The sequence below is a fragment of the Limulus polyphemus genome, unplaced genomic scaffold, assembly GCF_000517525.1.
Source record: "Limulus polyphemus unplaced genomic scaffold, Limulus_polyphemus-2.1.2 Scaffold877, whole genome shotgun sequence".
Classification (NCBI taxonomy): Eukaryota; Metazoa; Arthropoda; class Merostomata; order Xiphosura; family Limulidae; genus Limulus; species Limulus polyphemus.
In genome coordinates, this window is record NW_013666487.1 from 304,066 (window position 1) to 326,408 (window position 22,343).

The window sequence follows — 22,343 nt, forward strand, 5'->3', positions numbered from 1 at the left end:
GGGTAAAGTATAAAACTGAAAGAAATATGACTCACAAATAAAAAAGTGCGTGAAACTAGAATATCACTAAATTGTAGAGACATGCAGCTCATTTTCGACATATGGACTTTATATGACCTTAAAAATCAATGGCAAAATTGTTTCTCACAATTTGTAGTGAATACTGGAGGGATTTAGACATTTTGGTTATAAAATTAGAAAAAAAAACGACATTTACTCCCCGGATAACAATAAAAAAACCTTTTTATTTCAAAGTAAAGGTCGTTTTTTCCCCAATTTTATTGTCTTATTGTATCATTTCATGACTTCGCTTTTATCAAAAAGCTGAAGGAATTGTTTTTGGCTCTGCTATGACGACGATGATACAAGAATGAGCTGAAACAGTTATCATATTGAACCAGATGGAGCTGAAACAGTTATCATATTGAACCAGATGGAGCTGAAACAGTTATCATATTGAACCAGATGGAGCTGAAACAGTTATCATATTGAACCAGATGGAGCTGAAACAGTTATCATATTGAACCAAATGACTTCCACCTCGATGTGTCACCGGCAAGTCTGAGGGCTTATATCTCTAAAAATCTGGTTTTAGTACCCACGGTGGGCAGAGCAGAGATAACCCATTGTGTAGCTTTGTACTTAACAATAAGTCAACGACAATAAACAAAGCCCAACCCTCACAAAATATACTAAGTAATTCTCATTAAACTTGTCCTTTCAAAGAAAATTAAATCAGTAGGAACACCCCAAAAAAATTAGATATTTGAATAAATGGGAAATAAAGATAGCGTCTTATCATAGTGTGAAGTAAAAAAGTACATGTTATCAAAGACGTTCGTTAAGTTATTTCGTGTGAGATATACATTAAGAATATGTTTTTTTAATATTTATAAATGTATTTAGGGGAATAAATATACGTGTAAGACGTACATGATTGTTCATGATCCAAACAACAAATTTTGTGGACAGAAAATATACAAATTTCCAGCATCTCCATCTGGTGAAATATATCATGCTTTTTCAGATGTTAGGTTTGGCTATCTAGATAAATTCGCAAGGTAAATTTGAAATATATCGCTGGTTAAGTTTGGCTATCTAGATAAATTCGCTAGGTAAATTTGTAATATATCGATGGTTAGGTTTGGCTATCTAGATAAATTCGCAAGGTAAATTTGAAATATATCGCTGGTTAAGTTTGGCTATCTAGATAAATTCGCAAGGTAAATTTGAAATATATCGCTGGTTAAGTTTGGCTATCTAGATAAATTCGCAAGAGAAATTTGAAATATATCGCTGGTTAGGTTTGGCTATCTAGATAAATTCGCAAGGTAAATTTGAAATATATCGCTGGTTAGGTTTGGCTATCTAGATAAATTCGCAAGAGAAATTTGAAATATATCGCTGAAAATTGTTTATAGTAGATAAGGTATTTGCAATTTGGTAAATATTTTGTGCATGGTAGTGATTCACTAAAATCCATGGCCTGGTTGTTAAGGCAATCTGCGGGTCACGGGTTCGAATCCTCATCACCGAACATGTTTGCCGTGGGGGCGTTATAATGTGATGATCAATTCCATTATTCTTTGGTAAAAGAGTAGCCCAAGAGTTAGTGGTGGGTGGTATTGACTAGCTGCCTTTCCTATAGTCTGTCACTACTAAATTTGCGACGGTTAGCGCAGATAGTCCTCGTGTAGCTTTGCGCGAAATTCAAAACAAACCAAACCAAAACACTAAAGTTTGAAGTATGCTCTTGCTTGGCATAATAAGGCACACAATTTGTGTCAAACAATTGTCTTTAAACAAGAAGTTTCATTTCATAAAAGTATCGTTAATAATTAAATGATACTAAAACATTTGATGAGCTAAAAACAAATGTGATCCTTTATCTATGAATATCTTATTGCAAACATCTGACGAATAAATAAATAAATAAGATAAATTGAATTATATATATAAATACATATAGTTGAACTTTCTTAAAACTTTACATTAGCTTAAATGAGTCACTGTATAAGTAAAGAAGTTTTAATTATTTTCTGTAATTTATATTTTGGCAGAGTACTAGTAGCACAAAAAGAAACTGCTTTCTTAAACTGTAAACTTTTGCATTTTAAAACAGATTCAATTATGATTTATATAGATGTTCATTTATATTAAAGCATTTTATATTAGAAACATGAACCCCCTTATAAGATATGCACAAAAAAGTCAGTATTATATAAATATAATGAAATATATATATATGAAAAATATTAATTCAAAGTTTGAAATACCAGTAATTTAACATGTAACACGAAGAAAAACGTTCGACGTACAAAACAGTGAAATATAAAAAAAGAAGGATTTAATGAATTCAGTTTCAAACAATAAAATTAACACTTCACGTAAATCACGCACTGTGATTAATAAGTGAAGTATATGTAATAATTCCAGGGCAGGTAAGAAACAATGCATTAGTCATGTTTCTTTCCGTAATCGTATTTATCATTTTCTTGGGAACATATTTAATTATATTTCGGAGCGCCCTACAGCAATACGTACACTGTATTCCTTCACACCCAGCTAACTATAGAATGTTATGTTATTAGGTAAATACATAAAATATCCTCATAGCCAGTCTCTCTATTTTCAATGCTTATAAACATGCTCGAACAGGAGATAAGCAACGGCTAGAATTCATCAACGTTATTTCAATTTCCTTAGCGGTTTGATATTATGAAGTTTCCTGAACAAAAGTATAGCTTTGCTATGCCTTCGCAAGGGTAATTGCATTTTTACGGTATATTTCTCGAGCGTTTTAACATTAAACTATCTAATTTTCCGTTTCATAGCCATATGACCTTTTACGCTTGCTCTTTATATTAGAAGAACATTTATGAACTTGTCTGTTGATCTTATATTGCATATTCTCAAGAATAAAAGTTGGGCTGGACATTGAAAGACGAGTTCTGGTATTGAACGAAAGGCCCCTTGGAAAGTGACTCATGGGAGACAAAAGATAGATTGAAATGCTCTTTTTACGCTCCTCTAATTTTCAATCCGAAATGGAAAAGTTAAGAGAAATGTGGAAAAAACCAGCAGTTTATGTGATTTTTATCACAAATGTTAAGCTCATTGATTTATAATGCTTGGTCAGCTTTCGGCGTTTAAACCATATCAATTAAATGTTGACTTACCCTCTACTAGCATGTTGTCAAATAAAGTGTTGGGAGACGGAATAAGGAGTGAACACTGAGATATTCTTGAGGCACGTGTTTAGCCGCAGAAATTCATTACTGTTAGCGCTTGGCCTACTTTCAGTTATATTTGTTAGTTAGTTTTTGCTCATTATTCAGCTTAAAACTATTTTTCTGTTATTATTATTTTTATATTATTTGTGTATCTGTAGATTCTCCTCAGACAAGATTCTACTGCCAAAATACATCGCCATCTGTCTTCTGTTGTGGAGCAGCTTGGATCGTTTCCCAGCCGTCAACGACTAAACCCCTACTCCAGACCCATAGTACAACACAAGTTTGTTCCAGCTAGAGTATCCTCCCCACCAGAGACCATCTTGCCTGTTAAAGACAATATTTCTGCACCTCCTACTAATCCTCCACTGTACATTTCTACACATTCCTGTGCTACTGCCACTTCCTGTAATCATGCAATCAATCTCCGCGATGCCGAGTCAAATGCACCAATTACTACTATTGTATCTCTACTGCCATGCGTTGGCCCTTCATGTACTTCTTCAGGCCCTCTCCAAATGGACACTGACTCGATGCCTATTTTTTCATATTATTTCCTTCTCTCAAATATAGGTTCCAATAAAGTTCAGCAGATAACAGCCACACGTAATGGAATGAGTACAAAATTCATTACCACCTTTTGTACAATGCGATGTGTAGCAAGAGGGGCGTTGCTACTTTGGGGATTAACATCATTAATCGGAAGTTTGGACCATCTACACAAAAGCAACAACCTCCACTTTACCGTACTCCACTACCTTCTGGCGTGATCAGTGGTGTAGACTGATATATGACATTACTGTTCGAAGCTATATTGTCATGGCTAATATTAATTATCATAGTATATATATATACTTCTATGTTACATTACTTTTAGACTTCAATGAATCGTATTTACTGATCTATTTTGTCTCTTCCATCCCATACTTGTCCTGAATCTAATACAACTCGTAATGTTGTTATGGTTTCGCGAAATTTGGTTTTACTAATACAAGTCCACATTCTTCCTCCAGTAGTGACCATTTTCCAATTCTATTTCAGCTGGTCACTAGAATATGTGACAATAGAGACTCTAAAGATTCAGATACCGGACCCATATCAAGAATGCCTGCATGATACGGTTATATATCTCTCCTCTCATGATTTCATTGACTCTTTCGCTCAAAAACTTGAAACTGTAATTACTTCAGCCAGTTTCAGGAATATTCCAACCATCTATATTTATAAACAATCTTAGACTTCTGTAATTTTTGTAGTTTTATCTTTCGTATTAGAGAAATATTTAATTCAACTAGGATAAGCTCATCTAAATATTTTATGAAGTTGTTTTTAATTTCATAAGTTTGTTTGTAATTAAGCACAAAGCTACTCAATGGGCTATCTGGACTCTGCCCACCACGGGTATCGAAACCCGGATTTTAGCGTTGTAAGCCCGCAGACATACCGCTGTGCCATTGGGGGGGGGACAAGAAATAAACACTCCTGTTTGGTGACTGTAATATTTATATTTGAGGGAATATGTTATTTGTTCATATTTTATTAAACACTAAAGGCATTATTTATTCTATGGACTGAGATCCTATTTAAATTAATTATATATAAATCCAGAATGTAAGCCCGTAAAAGTATTTTTGTGACACATTTTACATTTAAAATTCCAACTATTATTTTCAACAAATACATATGGAAATTATAGTTTCCAGTATTGTTAATATTTTACTGAGAATCTTATTTTCTGTTTACTATTGAAATAATCCAAAGTTGATTACATATTTTCTTTCGTGTCATTGTGATATTTTCTGTAATAAATAGTTTTGAATTCTTCCCAACACTTAGCTATCCAACGTTTTTCAATAACAAGTACTGGTGCTAATCTAGATCACATAGCAGCTCCGTCTACCTGGTCATGTAAATGTACTGATTAAACACAAATTGTGATGATTTTCTATAACTTTCTAAGTATCTCTTTAATAAATCTGTTTTTGTTGAAATTATTATAAACAACTAATTCAAGTGTTGCATCCAAAGGTATATTTGTAAATAACGATTGAATATCGAAGCTAGCACAATAAACACTACTCTTAAAACTTAAATTTTGTATTTCTGCCGAAAAGTGAAAACTGCCTGAAAAGAAAATATAAATATCTCACTACTTAATGAATTAATATATTTTACAGGAAAATCTGATAATTCATGATTATATGTAACCCATATGAAATGTCTGTATGAGATCCTGTCAGTCTTAACAAATGATACGTCATTATAATTTACTAATCGTTGTTTTTTTTTAAATATAACATTTTTAATTGATGGTTTTGAAACTGGTGTGTTGTTTCAAGTAAGGTGTGATTATTCTCAGATCTATTACAGTGGATAAACAACTGTAATATAATGTAATATTATAGGTTCCTCATATTCTTTGTGAAAAACACTTGAATCAGTCAGGGTTATATTGGTAATTATCTGAAAACTCGTGTTAAAAAACACAAAACGAAGAACATTTCAGATTGGAAGTACACTCGGAGGTAAATACAACTTTTATTGGAAAATATGGCATAGTGAGACTGTTCACGAAATTCATGAGATAGTAGAAGTTGTACCCAGCAAGTTTTTGTTGTTGGTCTAGATGTAGGTAATGACAGGCGAAAAAAAGAAGCTTTAAGTAAAATATATGTTGCAGATGCGATGAGATGGTCTGGGGACAAAATAGCTTTAACCAACAAAGAAAATATCGCAGAACTAATCCTCATAGCGTAAAAAAAGCTTCTGAAATTAGCCAACAATAAATATTTTAGACAACAATACTAATTAACTGATAGTGTTCTATAGAGTGGAACTCAGTTGAATTAGTATTAAATTGGACTTCCTTTTGACAAAAGGCTTCTTTGTATATATTAGTATGTGAAATACGGAATGTTGTAGTTTTATGTACGGATATTTTTATAAAATCAATGAAATGGGACTGCAATTAATAATACGGAAATTAGCGTGAAAACACTACAGACAGCGAACTTGCGCTACCAGAAATACGTGTAATGTATGTACAATAAGCTCTTCAAGACTTTTGACAACAGAACATCTACCTTATCAAAGTGGAGTGGGAAATGAACGATATTACCAATCTTTTAATTAGGTGCCTTTAACAGAAGTTCCAAGTTCTAACTTATCAAAGTGGAGTGGGAAATGAACGATATTACCAATCTTTTAATTAGGTGCCTTTAACAGAAGTTCCAAGTTCTAACTTATCAAAGTGGAGTGGGAAATGAACGATATTACCAATCTTTTAATTAGATGCCTTTAACAGAAGTTCCAAAGAAATAGAGAAACCGATTTTTCTCGAAGTTCTAAACTCGACAGAAATAAAACAAGGGAAAAAATTCGCTGTATCGGATTTTTAAGTTCGACTTTGTTGGACCTAGGAGGGTCAGGTACACCTTCGACCTCTTCCTCCCCCCTAACAGTAGATTTTTGTTCTTTTATTTTTATTGCTGTATCAGATGTTTCAGATTTCATGTTTAATTTGTTTTCCTTCTTTTTAGTACTTTTTATTGTTTACAACTTTTGCTTCTTGGTATTACAGTTTGGTCGAGTTGACATCGAAAGATATCTCCATCACGGGCTCCTAGCTTGTGAGTGGGAGTACGAATACAGTTTCAAACATGGCGCTCTGGGATCCCAAGAAGGGCCAGATACATTGAAAGCTTACTCATAGATTCCATCACGCTTGTGTAACCTTTCAGAGGTGTTTTAGCCACCTTGGTTATGCCATATAGATAAGAATACCCCCCGGGCCATTCCAAAACTATCTGTCATATTTGATCCTGCTGGCTGAGCCTGGATCCAGAACTTAGGAAGGAGTTAGCTAAACGTACATACAAAGCTACAAGCTAAATTAATGTAAGATGACAGAAGATGTATATCTTGGCATACCTATAATTATTTTAGTCGCTATATTTTAAATATTATTTCTTAATGTTGATGTAGGAAATCTTTAAACAAGTAAACATATTTTATAATCACATGTTTAATAATGTGTATTTTTATGTTTCGTACCTCTGTTCTGTATAATGCTAATTTAAGTAACGTGTTGTGTTAGAAATACCGATTTAAGTTTGATGTTCTTATCTAACGGGCCCGGCATGGCCAGGTGGTTAGGGCACTCGACTCGCAATCTGCAAATACGTACATCATTCACGTGTTAATTCTATTTTTACATATCATACAAGTGAATTTGCTGCAAAAATATAGTACATATTTATATTCATTAGATAAGTTTTGTTTATTTGTTTGTTTTGAATTTCGCGCAAAGCTACACGAGGGCTATCTGCGCTAGCCGTCCCTAATTTAGCAGTGTACGACTAGAGGGAAGGCAGCTAGTCATCACTATCCACCGCCAATTCTTGGGCTACTCTTTTACCAACAAATAGTGGAATTGACCGTAACATTATAACGCCCCCACGGCTGAAAGGGCGAGCATGTTTGGTGTGCCGGGGATTCGAACCCGCGACCCCATTTAACACGGTTGAATAGTTTGGAAAATTTGGTGAAAAAACAACAACTTTCAAACACTCTTTCAATAAATGAAATAATCACTAAAAAAGTGCATATTAATGTAACTGTGAAAGATTATGATATCAGTTTCAGCGGAGTGTGTTGTGTTGATGACAACTTGTTTAGATTATCTATCTGCGCTTATCATTTTTTTCAAAATGGACGATTCTAGTTTACAACTGGCCTCACTTCTGAGTAAAATAAAAACTCCATAAGCTATTCAGTTTAGTAACAGTTTAAATTCAAGCAGGATCTTTATTCTTTGCTGAATCCATTCTATCTCGTCGTGTAGTTTGTATTTTTTTCTATGTTTGTATATGTTGTAAGTTTCAAGTTTAATAGTAAATAATGAACCGTTTGTTCATTGTGCGTAAGAGTGCTTAATTCTATTGTCTGTAAGTAAGCTGGATTCTAAGAACAGGTTTACTGTTTGCAAGCCAAGGCCCAAAATTATCGTAATATTTCTAGGTCAAACTTCTTACAAAATATTTAAATGTTACCATCTTTCACACTCTCACTACGTTGGCAGACACCGAAGAAGCCCATAGTAAAAATAGCCGTTGCAGAGACTATGAAATAGAGGATAGCGACACAAGTTTGATAAAAATAACGCCTTTACTTCCTGGAACGTTTGTTCTACTACTTCATGCATTAATATGTGAAAATAAAAACTAAAGTTTCAAGATTTCACTAAATTCAAATAAAACTATATAATAATTAAAGAATGGCATACGAATGTATATTTTAGGCAAAGAGATGTAAGAAATTCCGTATTATATAAATGAGGGAGATTTTCTACATTTCATTGAGGTTGACATTTTATAAATTCTTTCCATCTGGGAAGAAAAGGCGCTTTTTTATTTAAAAAGTTAGTTTTCTTCTTCGGTAAACATACATGGGTTTTACATTTATAAAAAAGTTATTTTAAAAGTGTGCAAGCTTTAATACGTGATGCTGTTTTTAATACATAATCCTACTTGAAAATATACAAATATAAATATTAAAAGACTAGGGACATAGAAATCCTTTAACGTTATGATCTTCGAGGTGTAACTGCACGTGATTGAATTTATGTTATGTAGTGGACGGATTTCTGTGGTTTGATATACAATAAGATGAAAATTCCAAAAGCAATTGTGAAATGCTTCAGTTAAAGTTATAATGGATGTTTGTGGACAAAGATATGCTTCTTCTATTCTTTATTCAACCTATGTATCATTAAACGTTGTTTCCTGAAAGAAAATTAGGAATATGATTTTCACAGCAAGCAGACAACAAGTTTTGTAATCAGCACAAGAACGGAGGATTAGAAAGAGGACAAAAGGTTTAACAAATTCACGAACCGTTTAATTGCGACTAGACTGCTTAAGTTTGAAGTAACTAAATTTTGTAAAAAATAAATATATTATAATCTGTTTCCACCTGTTCTTCTTTTTTACAATTACTTCCAAAATTACATGCGGTGCAACTTATATTTAGAAATATGATTGAACACATCTCAAGGTCCTGATAAATTCTCAATCTAATGTGACTTTCAATTATACATAAAGTAGACAAAGTAAGGTAGATCTCATCTGGCCTCACTATTCTTCCAAACAGCCTCTATGGTTCAGCTGACTCTGATACACTGAAGGGTAATGACCTCATTATTATTATTTTTATGGTTATCATTTTTGTCAATAACAAACAAAGCTAACGTTTCATAAAGAAGCATCAAGCATGCGTGCTGTTATCGATAAAAAATTTTTGCTATATAAACGTTATCTGGTGTAGAGCTAAACAACAAAAGCCACTTTCTGGGCTTGTGATCTCCGTCCAGAAATAAATTCCACCACAGACTTCAGCTGATGTTACAGAGTAGAATGGAATTTACGGTCGTATTTGTTCTTACAAGGCTTTACATGCTGCCCACGTATCGCGCTCCTATATGTACCCACTGTACAGCGATAACCACGCGGATGGAGCAAGACGTGAACTGAATGTTTGCAACTAATTTGCTTTTAGTGCTCCAGCTTGCTGTTGGCAGAGAGACAAATATAATGGTTAGAATCCCCGAACAAAATATCGAATAAATGTACGCGTAGTTATAATTATAAAACATTCAAATATTTCTTTTCATTACCGAAACTCTAAACCATATCACATTTTATTCTTCTTAAATTCAAATGTATTGCACAACAGTGCGCACATAGAGATATCATGACACAAGTTACTCTAATGAAGACGTTTTGATGTTGTGCTTTTTAATACTAGCTGCCCCCTGCCAGTGGCACAGCGGTATGTCTGCGGACTTACAATGCTAGAAACCGGATTTTGATACCCGTGGTGGACAGAGCACAGATATCCCATTGTGTAGCTTTGTGTTTAACTACAAACAAATACTAGTTAAAGTCTAATAAAATAAAGCAACGAGAAGTAAACTCGGCGCAGATAACGTTGACAATTTCGGTTGAAAACATAGTGATTCAGAGGTTTAATGTAATTAAGAGCTTCTGTGTGGATTTGTTCTAGTATATATCATATTATAATACCTTGACATGTAACTGTCGTGAAAATTTGAGTTATAATCGTTTGCAAATCGAACGTAGAAACACACCTTGAAAAGTATAAACCAAGTGAATACTATATGTAGAAAACAAATAAAGAGCAAAGGAACATTAAGCTGATCTTTTACGACTCATGCATGTAACTTAACCCTTGCAACAATCATGTTATAACAATTTGTATATTATTGTACTGTTGAAGGTGCCCGGCATGGCCAGGTGGTTAGGGCGCTCGATTCGCAATCTGACGGTTGCGGGTTCGAATCCCCGTCACACCAAATATACTCGCCCTTTCAGCCGAAGAGGCGTTATAATATGACCGGCAATCCCAATATTCGTTGGTAAAAGAGTAGCCCAAGAGTTGGTAATGACTAGCTGCCTTTCCTCTAGTCTTTCACTGCTAAATTAGGGGCGGCTAGCGTAGATAGCCCTCGTGTAGCTTTGCGCGAAATTCAAAACAAACAAACTGTTGAAGGTACTAAATAACTCAATAGAAACTTTCTGATTAAACTCGGAAACTAAAGAAACTAGAAAACTACTCGGTGAACATACAATTTTAACAATGACGAAAAAAGGCAGTTATTACATTTATTTATTAAATTTATTATTCCTTATCTTTACAGACAGATATAGGATCGAACGCAGTAAAATAGAACAGAAAATCTACAGACCATGGATTTGTTTACTCATGAATTTATTATAAATAGCGTTCTTTTAATATACTTTTAAGGTTATTTCTTGTAATAAAAATGCAGTTTGACAGTTGGTGTGTACAAAGCAACAACATATACGTAAGAGATGTTCAAACATTTACTTTAGAGCTTGGAAGTAAAGCGTTAAACGTGTCGTGACTGAAGAAGAAAAGAAAAAGAAGAGTGAAATAAAAAAAAACTGTTATCGTGATATTTTATGAAATCCGACAATATAACTGCTTCGAGTTTCTTCAGCGTCTATTTCTACTTTTATAGCAGCCAACCAAATTCAGCTGCCGCTTCACAAGTGTGGGCGACATGCTGCCGACATTCGTGCCGCTAGCAAGTTAATTTGTGAGCATGTTTCATCGAAACGCTTAATTTCGCACACACATTGCAGTATAACCAGTAACTATATGTATTAAAATCCCTCTACACATTCGTCGCGCTAGAAAAAGGAAAGTAATTCGGTAATTGAAAAACGTATATTTTCTTACAAATTTTCCATTTGAATTATTTTGATGGATTAGTGGAGTCTTTTACTTTAAAAAAAGACATTTATTTATAAGTCTTTTTTTTTTTCATACTAACTCTACCTTCGTACCTTTTCGCATGCATTGTTGAAGAAAGAAGATACATGGAATTGTGACAGAATGTAATGTAGAGAAAGATCTTTAGAGATTAACTATTACAGTGTCTGTAGAAAGTTGGTTGTTTGTGTGTGAGTGTGTGGTTGCGGCTTTCCGTCCATATGGCTGCTATATAGCATATAAAACAAAACCGATTTAACTAGTTTTGCAGCAATTTTATAATTACTAATTACTAAAAGGCTTCAAGAGTGTGGCCATAATGGCTTGCTTTCATGATTAATTCTGCAGTTTAGGATTAAGTCTTATTGCTTAATATCCACGTGTGTGTACCCAAGCATTAAGATACTAAAACTTTGTTTTTCGTGGGGGTACAAAGTGTTTTAGAATTTATTTATGTGATCTGCTATTACTATTTACTTGATATAAAATAGGAATCCGCCCCTTTCTGGAATTATAACTGGAAATCTGTTAATAGTGTGAAAGAGTTATTTTTCCTTTAGTATTTAAAGAAAAGTAAGATATATGCGCCGGAAACTTAATGTGTTTTCTCTGTGTGTGCATTTGTTTGCAGTGCGTGGAATAAAGATTAACGTTTTTGGACTGTGAATACGAAGGTTCATGGTTCGTGTTCCATTGCCGCAGAAATGCCCTCCACAATTTTGAATTGTGGAAGCGCTATAAAGTGACAACCAAATCCCACTATTTCATCAGAGTAGTCACCCAGTGATTCAGCGGTAAGTTAGTAGGCTTATGACGCTAAAATCCGGATTTCGATACCCGTAGTGGACACAACACAGATAGCTTTTTGTGTAGCTTTGTCTTTAACAACAAACAAGTGCTGAATGTCAGTCAGAAAACTTTAAAAAAAAGTAGCCTCCTAAAATCAATCAATAAAACTGATCAAAAATTAAAAGCACCTTGCTATTGGATTAAGATAGCCCATTGTGTACCTTTGCGCTTAACATCTAACAAACAAAGTTGCCAGAGTTGAATGGTTGGTATTGTTGAATTAATGCACGCGCCTTTTAGTGTCAGCTGGTACCACTCAGGAGAGCAAAGGCTCAGTGTTTTCTTGCAAGCTATATATTTCTAGATGACATATTTCTGTGATAGCAAGTTGGATCAAATAGCTATATGTGTCTTATCACACCAACTGTATCTCAATCCTTCGATATGTTTGGTAACCGCCAAAAATTCGTAGTTAAGCATGCACTAAAAACACACATACACAAAAACAACAACAACTCATCTTTAAAATATCACTGTATCATTGAAACATTTCTGTTTGTTTGTTTGAATTTATACCCACCACGGGTATCGAAACCCAGTTTCTAGCACTCTAAGTCCGCAGACATACCGTTGTGCCACTGGGGGGCTGAAATGTTTCTATCATCACTTCTTCAAGCTAGATACGTCACTGGCTGTAATTTTAATAAAGTTTGGTGATCAGAATATTGTTATTAAATGCATTTATCACAAAGTGTCAAAATTAAAAACTTCTACACAGTGGTGCAGGAACCGGACAGAGGAGGGGGGGAGGGGACAGGGTAAGCGATTCCTTCACATAGATTTGTATAGAGTAAGCGGTCACTTTCAAGTAGAGATTAGAAGAATGCCTATGGAACCAAAATAACAACGAAATTTCCATTTAGAAGTTCAAAAGTTTCACTTGTCATAATAAAAAAAACGTATATATTGAATAGTGTTACTAGGTTTCATAACTTACTCAATAACAATACTCTTTATGTGAAAGTGGTAAGTGACAGTTTTAGGTTCGTTGAAATTCACTTCCCCTACCAAAAAGAAGTTTATACGCTACTGCTTATGCACAGAACAATGAATCCAGCACCTTAAATGTATTATATAGTATTACAATATCATAACTATCATAAGATGGTGTCATATGTTACTGCGAATGAAGCAAGTACTTTTTGTCAGAAATGGTCCGATTACATGCAGAAAACACTATTGATCAAAGTATATATACATTTCAGGTGGTGTTGGAGTAGATAATGAAATAAGGAGAAGAGTCTGTCAAGCCAAAGGAATAAACCTCAGAAATTCGTACAGAAATATTTTCTAAAGTTCAGTCCACAAGAATGATTGATTTGTCCCACAAACTGTGATTCCTGGTTGACGTTATTGGACGCTGCAGAAGTGAGGAATCATGCTGAAACAGAAAGCAGGTTTCAGAAGCAAGAAGAAGTAGCTATAGTGCCAAGAAGTAATATTGAAGATCATCTTCTGTGTCTAGGTCTATTTCTATATGAAACACCGTATATCCTATAAAAACAACAAGTAAAAAAAAAGGAGCATAAGCAAGAGAAGCTTTGGTTATGAATTATACGATGATGCCACACAGAGAGCATTAAAGAAATATTCAAAGTTGATGGTCTGCCATACAATCAGTTAGTGAAATATCTCTGTCATAGCAATGGAAAACTTGTCTGTTTTCTGGTATCTTATTGTGATATCGTACTAGGACTGGTCAACGCATCAAGAGAAGGCAACAAGCAGTTGCATTTCTTTGCATTATAGGAAATGGTTCCCTGGTATTTAAACTATGCAAGATATTATTTACAAATACACTATGTACAAATGACAAACCTCCCAAGAAATCATCCTCAAGTCTACCAGCACTTCATCCATGAAAGCTTTTCTGTACGGGTCACAGGTGACAGTCGCTTTGGACACATCCTAATTGATTAGAAATTAGGTGTTACAGTTGACAAAGATGCTCAAACAATAGGTGGAACCACGAAACTAAGCCAAAAGTCAGGAATGGCAAGCAGGTTCTATTTGATGATTGATTAGCTAGCAAAGTGCCTTCTTGGGTCAGTTGAGAGGCATACGATCTAGATGAACATCATTGTGAGCTACAAACGTCATACAAGTGAGAAGAATTAGAAAGCAGTATCTTCAGTAGTGGAGGCACTTGAGATTTGGGCCAATCTATTCGAAAAAATCAAGATCTTATAAGCATCTCAATAGTTATAGCAGCAATACCAGATATTACGAAATATCTCATTTGGGCAGATACCATAGAAAAGTGAACCTTTCGGAGTTTCATAACACAAAAGTTTGTATCTGCTCTGCAACACAAGTACTTTCATGACACAAGAAAAGGAACAAGCTGGAAATCTTCACAAGGTTTGTTACAAAAAAGGTTTGTTACAGCAAAGAAGCAGATACAAATAAGTGGGAAGTGTTTCACTCTGGGAAGATCGAACAATCACTCTTGACTGTTATTATTCAGAGTCAAAACTTACAGATTATGGAGGTACTTTCCCATTTTATAGAGCCTCTACACTGGAATCTGGTTATACCAGAAAGTTTCCCATTAAAACCACCAGAGCTATTCTTGCATTAAGCATTCAAAAACTGCAGTACCTGTAAAGGAAATACAAGGCTACTCAGAAAGGAAGATTGATAGAATCAGCCTTGTACAGAAGGCTATAAATGATCAAATTACATTTAGAGATCCGGATAACTCCATTTACTCAATGACACGTAAAGAAGAATCCTTATACTAGAACTGATGCTGTGTTCGAGACCTATCGAAAAATGTTCATCAAGAGCATTGAAAGAGCTCAGTGTGGAGAAGAACAAGGGCTTTCAAAATATAGTGGAAACATATCATCATACATTGGAGATGACTCCTGAACTAGGTAAATAACAAAAGTAGTGTAATCAAGTTTCTCGTAAGTGAGTGAAAGAAGTCAAGGCACAAAAACGAACTCATTGGAATGAGCCTTGATGCCCCACATCGTAACAAGCGCTGCGAGATAACTGGTGATTGTAGTTAAGAGATACCAATCCTAACATGAAGTAACAGAAGGATGTATAGTACTTCACACAGCTCATGTTGCAGTAGAAGGCTACCAATCGGTGATCATCAGCTTAGTTATAGTTGCATAAAAGGGGATCCAATACGACTTCTAGTGCAGGGGCACAACCCATCTAGTCAATAAGAAGATATATTTTTTTCTAGCCTTTTCAGTTTCCATCTCTTTTTTTCTAGTGAGTCAGGAATTTCAGGATCGGTTTAAAGACTTTTTTTCCAATTCGCAGCTTCGAAATTTGCTTGTAATGAGTAATTTTGGAAACAGTCTTTACATGGTGGTATCTGGTGCGATTCGATTTTTCCTTTTCTCGTGCAAAAGAGATGGTATCTCAGCTCAACAGTTTTAGTTGTTCTAGATGCAACTGCATAGAAGTTTCTTTAGTTTGTTGGGGAAATATGTTCCAGTCTTCTCCTAGTTGTTTGTCTTTGTCATTTGTAATGCAACGCAGTTTATCTTTTCCAGCGAAAATACGCACTGTATAACTGCCAATGTATACATGCAGCCCAATAAATGCATTGCACATATCAGGTCCAATGGATGTAGCTACATTAACAATACAACACAAACGTGTGTGGGTTTGAGTGCCATATTTCCGCAACAGAGAAGCACTGATGTACTCAATGGATCGAAGCATAAGATGAAGACATCTTGAGTTTTTCTATACCTACGTTTGTTCAGTGAATATCCTGAAGTGCAAAGACAGGTGCAAACTTAGGGACTGTGCTAATCAGACATAGGACGAGGACTAGGAATCGAAAGTAAATGGAGGAGATGACCCTTGCGGTAATGACTGTGATTACTAATCTGTGTAATGAATTCATGTGTGATTTTGAGAATTGTTGAAAAAAACATAACAACTGTAAGATACATAAATGATTGTTCCACTTATTTTATTAATTTGTTTCATTATGGATGTTTGAGGTTTGTGGATAGCTCGGAATGAGTACGTCTCCCACTGGTTGGTCTTACAACGCTAAAATTCGGGGTTCAATTTCCTGCAATGAACATAGCAGATAGTACACAGACTGAGTGATACAAATTATAATAAATACAGGATGAGACGCGAATGTCCTTTTCTGCAATTTTTGTTTCCAGATGATAATACATATAAAAAAATACTAGAAATTGATTAGTTAATCTCCATATGTAAATGTTATCCACGTTCTAAATAAACTATACAAATATCATTTGTAAATATTTCTTGAGCAGAAAAAACAACAACAACATTCTTGATAAATGTACTTAATGACCCTTCCTCTTCTGGGCACCAAAGCTGTATCTTCTCTCATATGTTCTCCAAGGAAACGACGAACACGAATCAGCTTTAACAAGCCGGAAATAGGACTCGTATGAAAAGATGACATGCCGTTATTGTCCTAACTGTAAGTTGATATGCTGTCTTAAATATTAAATATCGGTTTGCAGATAACTTTGTTTGGTCGCTCTCCTTTTCACTGTTCTTCTGGATACCCTGGAATGAATGTGTTCATGCCGTACAAGTGTGATTGTATGTTCTGACAAACAAATGCTCAAAACAACTTATATAGATTGGAATAATAACTCGTGCATGTTTCTCCAATCATACGCAACCTTCGCTGTTACTATTCGGGCATTTACTTAATAACTACTCCATGTATGTAGACAATAACATCAATACAGAACAGTATGCAAATATTTTATCCAAGGCTGTAGGAAGCAGCAGCAGCCAAAGTAGTGGCGGTACGGGAGCTTTCTGTTACCCGCTTTCAACACCATGCTCTAAATGTCATTCTACAGTGTTTCACGTGATTAATTAATAAACGGTCATTGGCCGCAGAGATGTCTTACGGGCTAAAGGTGAAAGGTCAGGGATCAAAGTAGAAAGTTGGTATAACTCAAAAAACGGTTCTTTATATCAGCTTTATGGTGGCTGTAGGAGTAAAAACTTGAGTTGGGTTTATATATTATTGCAATAGAGAGCGCTATCAGACTATCGAGGAATGCAATGAAAAAAATAATCGCACTCTCTGAGATATATAAGACGTCTGTGTGCCTTCCTCCCACACTGTGTGTGTGTGTGTTGTGTTATAGAGGATTTAATTAAAGTTTTTCTTTTCGGTGTAAGAACACAGCACCATCCATGAATTTAGTTAAAGTTAACTTACGTCAAAGATAATAAATGCTCAATAATAGCAATAATGTGGGTGGAGGGGTTATGAACCCCATTAACATGCCCCTTATTCCAAACTATCATCCCACAAAGTTTGGTTGAGATTGGCCCAGCGACATAGGAGTAGTTAGATAAAGGACAGACAAATAGACACACAAAATTTTGTGTTTTACATTTATAGATAAACTCCTAAGCGAACTGTGAAGGCAGTGTATTTTAATAGATTATAAACTCCTACGGGAACTCTGAAGGTAGCGTACATTGCTAAGATATAAGCTCTTAGCTGACTCCCACAGACAATGTACTTTACTACATTATAAGTTCCTAACTGAGCTCTTCATACAGTTTACCTACATAGAGCGACACTAAAGTTTACTCTGGTAGCGAGTTTGGCAAATTAAATACACATTTCTTATGTTCTTCTTATTTATAAAGATTAGAATGTATTGTTTCATCAGTTGTGTATCCTCGCTGTTGACGATATTTTCGGCCGTAAACCCAATAACATATCATTGGGTTCGGCCAGCTTAAGAGATGTAAAATAATCCTGTATACATATATTAAGCCAACAATGCAAAACAATCTCAATAATAAAAGTATGATAATAAACATAAAAATAAAAACAATAAGGTCAGTTATATTAAACATTCTAACCAATGCTATTAGCAGAGCTTTCCACAGCCTGCTTATAAACACCCTGTGACCAATTAAAACACTTTAAACAGTTCCGACAGTTTAACTTTAGAGGAGTGTGATATCTGAGCGTTACTTTTTTAGTTATGGGGCCAAGTAATTACATATTAATTATCAAGAGTACAGCCAAAAACTATTGTTTATGAAGACACAAAATAATAACTAAGAAATTAAATAAATACCTGAATCATACAATAAACAACAAGAATATTGGTTTTGTAATTAAAATATAACAAAGTCAAATGTAATACAAAAATAAACTATATGTTAAACACAACTTCTCCCACTTAATTAACCTTCGTCACTTAACAAATCACATGGAGCGGGCAACATGAAGTAATAAATAAAGTTAAATTTTCTGTAAAATCTGAAACGTAACAAATCACATGGAGCGTGAAACATGAAGTAATAAATAATGTTAAACTTTCTGTAAAATCTGAAAATGAAATACTATAACACCTGAGAAAGTTCAGTAATAATAATAATACTCAGGAAGGGAAGTTACAACAATCTTAAACATGACATTAAAGTAATTAACAACAACTAATGTATTTAATTAATGACGTAATGTCATGCGATATACGGAACTGTATACAGGTAGTAATAACTATATATAGTAAGAACTTGGACTAACAGTAAGTAAAACTAATGGTGCTCGATACACTAAAGCAGTTCAAACCATATTATCTTAAACGATTTCAAGAGGAACCAAAGTGTAGACGTAAAAGTTTTTAAAAGGTCGTGATGTTCTGTGAAACTTCTAAATTCATAACCTGTAGCAAGAATATTGTCGAATTTCCCACAGAATTGAATAACTTTTGTGTTCAAAATGCTACAACAGAAACTTCGTGAGTGAGTTTAAGAGCTCTGTTAAACAAGTTCTTTGTATCTGATAAGCTGTGAGTAGTAAAAATTACAATATATCTTATTTGGAATATTTGTATTTGGAAATAAAAAGTTTATAGTTTCAAAGATGAAAGTGTCCAGATTGAGTGCCAAGAAAACCTTGATAACTGCTTGTTTGTAGTTAAGCACAAAGGCACACAATATGATATCTGAACCCGGTTTCTAGCGTTGTAGGTTCGCAGACTTACCGTTGTGCCACTGGTGAACACTTTGATAATTTGATACGAGAATATCATCAATATATCTAAAAGCACAATTGATGTGCAAATCTTTATTGCTCCCCAATGGCATAGTGGCATGTCTGCGGACTTACAATGCTACAAACCGGATTTCGATACCCGTGGTGGGCAGAGCACAGATAGCCCATTGTATATCTTTGTACTTAACCACAAACAATTACAAATCTTTGTTATAATATTTTCTTTTACTAAGATTTGTTATGGTGTTTATGTCGTTTGGAAATCCGAAGCTATTTAGGTATCACATTGTATAACTTAACAGAATGTACACCAAAGTCTGTAGGCATTGTATTTTACTACACTATAAGTTCCTACGTGATTTCTGCAAACAGTGTACTTTTCATTATAAGCTTTATACAGTTTGCTCACATATCTTCCAACAGATACAAGAATTCCAATGGGAGGTAACTTCAGCAACTTGTTGGCAGAAGTAACTTTCCATTGGAATTCTTGTGTTTGTTGGAAGACATGTTGGCGAAATTATACAAATGTGTCTTCAAGTACAAAATATATATAATAATTCATTTAACGTTAAACAGTGGCAACTTTTATGAATGACATTATCACAGATACTTCTGTGTTTACTGACACAAAGCATTAATTTACCAGAGTTATTAAAGTACTTTGAAACTGTTGTTGAAAGACTCCTTTAAATTTTATCCATAGGAAGATTATTGTAAAGGTTACTGAAATTAAAAGTTTCTATTGTAACATTCTCAAAGCCTTTAATTTTTTTTCTTTACATTCAACGGAACTATTTACTATAATGAACGGATTAATACAGGTTATCTCTTTGGTTGTATTACAGTATATTTCTTTAAATATTTCAAACCATTACCTATTAGAACTAACAAATCCTTATTTGTAGCTTGTTTTCAGACATAACGGTCAAGCCTCTCTTAGTAAAGTGTTTTATGTAGTTTGTAACATTTAACAAAATGTACACCAAAGTCTGAAACTATTGTACTTCACTGCACTATATAAGCTCCTAACTGACCTCAACAGGCAGTGTACTTTACTACATTATAAGTTGCATGTTTGCCTATGCAGACAGCGTACTTTACTGTACTACAAACTCCTAACTGACTTCTACAGGTAATGTACTTTACTGTATTTCGAAATAAACAAGTAAACATTGATTTTCAACTGAAATGATAGTTTTTTTATTTAAAATATAAAAAATATGAATTCTGATGAATTATTTTGAAATTATAGTCATTGTTATTTTTATCATTTGAAAATAATTATAATATTTTGTAACAATGTACTTGATGTTTGCTCTTGTTTTAATCCATAAGTTCAAATATAATTAAGACAATGCTAATACTTATATATTTAATAACAAAGGAAGTGCATTATTTTGTTCATTCAGTTCTGGTTTAAGTGTATTAGTCAACAAACTTTCCTTTATACGTAGTTGCTGTTCATTATTTGCCTTTGTGACGATCTTAAATTGGCCTGTACTTAAAAGCTCATTATACACATTAAACACTTGGTTCTTAATGCTGAAAAATAACGTAAGGTAGAGTTTAAATTTGCGTGTTATTGTATGCGAATTAGTAGCCACCTAGTGGTGGATGTAATATAACCCAAAGAATATTTAGGACGTTCATATTCATACACAATACCACATTTAAAGTTTTGAATATTGGTATTCAATCGTTATACCTGAAAAATATTTTTGTATGCATTCAGGCTTAAAAACACATGTTAATCCAAGTTACAGGTTAGCATATTGGCGTAATTTACGGAGAGTAATTCTAATTAAAATAACCTGTTTGCCCGTATATGCCATACTAAATACTTGTTTTGTTTAGCAACTTTCCAATTAGATTCTGTAGGAAGACTCATATCGCGTAAACAGTCATGATTTATAATGCCTAATGGAACGCAACTGTTAATGAACATTTGTTGATATGTTCTAACTCTTTATACATATTTGCTGGTTAACTTATAAACTAATGCACTTTGGACTAATAGTTTAAGTAGGTTTTTCTTCAAAAAAGCTGATAAGAAAGTGTCAAAGTTAAAATACAAACAAGTGAAAGTATTCTTATGAAAAAGTTTCAGGTTTAGATATACTATCTTTATTATGAATAAAGATGTCCAATAATGGAAGTTGGTGACCAACAATGAACAAGGACTGCGTATAAAGGAGAGAATATTGATTAATGGAACCAGAATTGGTGCAGTTCGTTTATCGTTAAGTAGGATAAGAAGTAGTTAACTGTCTAATGTAAAATTGAATGTAAATGATTCTGGAGAAATCCATAGCTAAACTTCAATAGAAAAATACAGTAAGAAAGTGGTGGACAGTCTAACATTTATTTCAGCGATAGAGAACTTTTTTGCTCCTCCCTCCTATTTTCCTTTTACCCTTTTTCGAACTATTATTTTCTTGCACATTTTTTCTTTTCCTTTCTATCAAAAACAGTATATCTTGAGCTGTTATTGAAATATTAGTCTATAATCACGTAGAGAAATCTGTATAATAATTCTAATACAGACTTTTAGGGGTGTGATTTAATACCGTGTTTCGCATTAGAACTTCGTTAATGTAACACTATTAGATATACCGTCCATCTCCTGTCTCGACCCGCACAATCGAGCAACTTTTCTATTATAAATGGTTTAACTCGGTAGGTTAAGTTTTAGAACTAAATCGCTATCGACTGTGTGTATGTATAATAGGATGTTCTTGGTAAAGATATAAGCCGAAATGCTAGACATTAAATAACGAAAAAAAAACCCTAGTTTCCTAGAGTTATTGGTCGTTTGACTTCTTGTGCAAATTAGATGTATGTTTCACCTTGCAGTTCGACTGCCTTAAAAATCTTGTGCGTAAGTGTTACGTATTAGAATTTCAAACGGCCTGAAATTAAGTTAATTGATAAATTTAAAT